The sequence below is a fragment of the Oncorhynchus keta genome, chromosome 35, assembly GCF_023373465.1.
Source record: "Oncorhynchus keta strain PuntledgeMale-10-30-2019 chromosome 35, Oket_V2, whole genome shotgun sequence".
Taxonomy (NCBI): Eukaryota; Metazoa; Chordata; class Actinopteri; order Salmoniformes; family Salmonidae; genus Oncorhynchus; species Oncorhynchus keta.
In genome coordinates, this window is record NC_068455.1 from 66903792 (window position 1) to 66909209 (window position 5418).

Here is a 5418-nt window from a genome sequence, read left to right on the forward strand (position 1 = left end):
ACAAACACACACACACACACGCTGGGAGTGACAGATACTGGGATAATACCCAGGAGAAACTTAACTGTCGCTCAGTAACACATAATTAGTGACACATCCTTGGGGAACAGGAGTGGTAGGATATTTTGGGGCTGATGTTCTCATACTGAATAATACCAGTAGACCTACACCTATGCCCATTTAACATTCACTTGTACCAACATGACATGTCACTTGCCTCATATTTTGTTTTAATGTCACTCAATCCTCAGTGTCACTCAGCCTTACTGATGTACCTTAATGCTGCTACAGTATATACAGTATTTGCCCTGACTGCTATGCAAAACTCTCTCTGTTTTTTGTCATGTCATGTTGTCTTTGTGATTAGTGAATAACCTCAATGACTGGGCAACCAACAACAATGTTAACATTGGAGCACATGCAAATAAGACTTGATTTACGTGTGTCAAAAGTCTCATTGTTTTCTAATTGTCTCATTTAATTATGAAGTGATCAGGGGTGAAAGTAGAATGCATTACCTCCTGGTATGGGATCTCCTATGTGTGCACACACATGTCAAACAATCACCTCAAAGGTCTCCTTTACTAGGCTACCTGCACACATTCATCCACTACCAACATACATGTATTTCCAGCCTTGTGGTGAATGGGAAGATACATTTGTTACACAAAACACCAAAAAGTTCATGACATTTGGCAGTTGTCAATTAGGCCAGAATTCATGCCTCCACTGCTGTCCGCGCACATCTAGGCCACTCATCTCTGCCTTGAAAAGAAAAATGTCAATGTTCTCGTAGAATAGCATCACATTTTGGAGCGTAGGCTATACCACCGGTTTTCAAGTCCATTCGTTCAATTGTCTGACTGCCAGTAATTATAATGGTGTAACAGCCTACAGTTTTCCTGACATTTTGTTTTCATTACGGTACGGTGCACCCCAACTATTTATTTTTCCGGTATGCATACCGGACCGTACCACCTTACTTTCACCCCTGGAAGTGCTAGAATTTGACATTTCTGGATGTTTAACACCATTTAATTCAACAGTGGGAAGTTATCTTCATGAAAGTAGCTCATGCAGTTACTGAAACAGTGATACCTCTTGAATGACAGTAGATATTTCTGTTCTGATTTCAGATTTCAATGGTATTCACAAATGACGTGGATTTAAGCCTCCTCATCATAAACTCCACAAACAGCTGATTTGCCTGCTTCAACATGGCATCACACTGCTTCCTCCATTCCTGAAGAGGGTGGCTTGAAGCATCATCGTCAAAAGCCCCACAAACCCCGTTGCCTGCTTCAACATGCCATCACACTGCTTCCTCCATTCCTGAAGAGGGTGGCTTGAAGCATTATCACAACCTCCACAAGCCCTGCTGATTCAACTCTGGTTTACATCACATGAAGTGCAGCCTAGCAGGTACCTCTCTTGTTATAAAACTGTAGTTTCTTCATATCTCCCAGAATTGTTTTTATTTTTATTTCACCTTTATTTAACCAGGTAGGCCAGTTGAGAACAAGTTCTCATTTGCAACTGCGACCTGGCCAAGATAAAGCAAAGCAGTTCGACACAAACAACACAGAGTTACACAAGGAATAAACAAATGTACAGTCAATAACACAATAGAAAAATCTATAAAATGTCACGTACGTGAGGAGAGACAGACCAAGGCGACCAGACCAATTACTAATGAACCGTGGTGCACAAACACAAAATATTATCCCACAAACACAGGTGGGAAAAATGCTACCTAAATACGATACCCAATTAGAGACAGCTATTACCAGCTGCCTCTAATTGGGAATCATACAAATCACCAACATAGAAAAATAAACTAGAACCCCACATAGAAATTATAAACTAGAATACCCCCCAGTCACGCCCTGACCTACTACACCATAGAGAAACAAGGGCTCTCTATGGTCAGGGCATGGCATATACAGTGTGTGCAAATGTAGTAAGATTAGGGAGGTAAGGCAATAATCAGGCCATAGTAGTGAAATAATTACTATTTAGCAATTTAACACTGGAGTGATAGATGTGCAGAAGATGAATGTGCAAGTAGAGATACTGGGGTGCAAAGGAGCAAAAAAAATAAATAACAATATGGGGATAGGGTAGATGGGTGGACTATTTACAGATGGGCTGTGTACCGGTGCAATGATCGGTAAGCTGCTGTGACAGCTGATGCTTGTTTAACCCCCAATCCTTTCCTGACATCCCAAACATCCCATGGTGTGTTACCTGGAAACAGAGATGGTAGTTTCTATGTATTAATACTGAATCAGTGGTGGAAAATACATTATTACCTGTTTCTCTTTAGTTATACCATTATATCCCTCCCTTCCCCATAACTAACATAACAGTGACATATGTCCTTGTAGGTGGCACTAAATTGCTATGACATGACAAACAAAGCCCAGTTCAGTTCTTTATTGACAAAAAAAGAGGTCCACAAGATATGACTAATGATGGATAACACAGGTGACATTCAGTGACATTGCGCCTGTTTCCCTCTCATTGACTAGATTGCTCCCACCTGGTCTTGACTACTCCCGACTGCCTTCCAGTCTCAGTACCAGCCTCTTTAAAATAATCTTTATTGAAGTTTTTCACATTTTTCCATTATAATAGGTTAGATCATATATATATATACACAAATCAGCTTTCACACCAATAAAAGGGTTCATTTTTAGTCCACATAATAACATGGTGTACATATTTAATAGTGTTCATGGAAGTTTTTGTAGGACATCTGTTTCTTGGAGTCCAGCTTTCTTCAAAAAGTTGTTTTATAGTCAAACATCTTGTCTTCCAACTTATTGTTCACAATGCACATTATTGCTGTCATGTTCTGACCTTAGTTCCTTTATTATGTCTTTGTGTTAGTTTGGTCAGGGCGTGAGTTGGGGTGGGTAGTCTATGTTATTTTTTCTATGTAGTATTTCTGTGTCTGGCCTGGTATGGTTCTCAATCAGAGGCAGGTGTCGTTCGTTATTTCTGATTGAGAATCATACTTAGGTAGCCTGTTTTCCCCATTTTAGTTGTGGGTGAATGTTTTCTGTCTCTGTGTCTTCACCGGACAGAACTTTTTCATTTATTCTCCTTGTTATTTTGTTTTTTGTGTTCAGTATTAATAACTATCAACATGGACACGTACCACGCTGCATATTGGTCCGATCCTTCATACTCCTCGTCAGAGGAAGACGGATCTCGTTACAATTGCCCACCATAGATCTTTAGTATTGTCATCCATGTCTGTATGGAAGACACCATGAAAGACACTCTTGGCATTTATACATCAAAATCAATACTTCTCACCAGATCCCATAATTCATTAGTTCTGTAGCAGCTCAATGAAAGGTGTTCTAAACTACTTCATCATGACGATTAGGAAAAGGACAAAATGAGCTTTTAACAAAACAGCTCCACTTGACTACAGCACTGGTAGGCCTAAACATAATAATATAATATTATCAACCATGCAGTATCTTTCAGCAATTTCAACATTCAATATGTGCTGGATTTACAGCTAAGGTGACCACGTCTAAAAAGCCCCAATGCGGGACGGGGGAAACAATTGGGCAGGTTGATTGATCATATTCAAAAGGCGACATACATAGCATTAAGTAAACCTGCTCTTTCCATGACATAAACTGACCAGGTGAAACCAGGTGAAAGTTATGATCCCTTATTGATGTCACTTGTTAAATCCCCTTCAATCAATTTAGATGAAGGAGAAGAGACAAGTTAAAGAAGGAATTTTAAGCCTTGAGACAATTGAGACATGGATTGTGTATGTGTGCCATTCAGAGGGTGAATGGGAAAGACAAAATATTGAAGTGCCTTTGAACGGGGGTATGGTAGTAGGTACCAGGTGCACCGGTTTGTGTCAAGAACTACACCGCTGGTTGGTTTTTCACACTCAACAGTTTCCCGCCTGTATCAAAAATGGTCCCCTACCCGGAGCCTCGGAGAGAGGGCACACACACTCAAACAGGGAATTCGCTAAATCAACCAAAAGTTGCTGGGCAGCATTAAAAAGTAGTTCAATGTGTCACTATACGCTTTAAATAATAAAAATAGCAGGAGGGGGTCTGAAACCTCACTGCATTTGTGAAACACCTTCAACCATAAACCTTTGCCTCTGAGAATAACATTGACATTGGTGACTGAGTTCATCAGGCCGTGTATAGGGGATGTTGTTCCCACTGTGACGATTAAAACCTATCCAAACCAAAAACCTTAGATAGATGACAGTATTCACGCAAAACTGAAAGCACGAACCACCGCCATTTAACCACGGCAACGTGACTGGGAATATTATTGAATACAAACAGTCCAGATATGCCCTCTGTAAGGCAATCCAACAGGCAAAACAAAGTGGAGTCACAATTCAACAGCTCAGACAGGAGACGTATGTGGCAGGAACTCCAGACAATCACGGATTACACCAGTGTCTTGCTCCCAGACAATCACGGATTACACCAGTGTCTTGCTCCCAGACAATCACGGATTACACCAGTGTCTTGCTCCCAGACAATCACGGATTACACCAGTGTCTTGCTCCCAGACAATCACGGATTACACCAGTGTCTTGCTCCCAGACAATCTAAACACCTTTAGACAAGCTAAACACCTTCTTCGCCCATTTTAGGATAACATAGTGCCACCGACACCTTGTTCTCTGTTGCCGGCAATGTGAGTAAGACATTTAAGTGTGTTAACCTCCGCAAGGCTGCCGGCCCAAACGGCATCCCTAGCCGTGTCCTGAAAGCATGCGCAGACCAGCTGGCTGGAGTGTTTACAGATATATTAAATCTCTCCCTATCCCAGTGTGCTGTCCCCACTTGCTTCAAGATGTCCACCATTGTTCCTGTACCCAAGAAAGTGAACAAAATTACTATCGCCCCATAGCACTCACTTCTGTCATCATGAAGTGCTTTTATTTATTTACTTATTTACTATATATATATATATATATATATATATATATATATATATTACAGTTTTCAACCCACCTCACCACTAATTAGCCTACTAGAGGAGCTGATCATGGACCATAGGAAAAGGTGGACCGAACAGGCCCCCATTAACATCAACAGGGCTGTAGTGGAGCGGGTCGAGAGTTTCAAGTTCCTTGGTGTCCACATCACCAACAAACTATCATGGTCCAAACACACCAAGACAGGGCACGACAACACCTTTTCCCCCTCAGGGGATTGAAAAGATTTGGTATGGGTCCCCAGATCCTCAAAAAAGTTCTACAGCTGCACCATTAAGAGCATCCTGACTGGTTGCATCACCGCTTGGTATGGCAACTGCTTGGCATCTGACCGTAAGGCGCTACAAAGTTTACTACGTACGGTCCAGTACATCACTGGGAACAAGCTTCCTGCCATTCAGGACCGCTAC

General features: G+C 41.5%; 1 long non-coding RNA gene across 1 annotated transcript in view; it reads left to right on the forward strand.

Annotated features, from left to right (window-relative positions):
* Positions 1 to 5418, forward strand: part of LOC127916096 (uncharacterized) — a 57115-nt gene that overhangs the window by 12266 nt on the left and 39431 nt on the right. The window contains exon 3 of the long non-coding RNA XR_008093398.1: positions 1137 to 1422. This is a non-coding gene — a long non-coding RNA (uncharacterized LOC127916096). The remainder of the gene's footprint in view (positions 1 to 1136; positions 1423 to 5418) is intronic.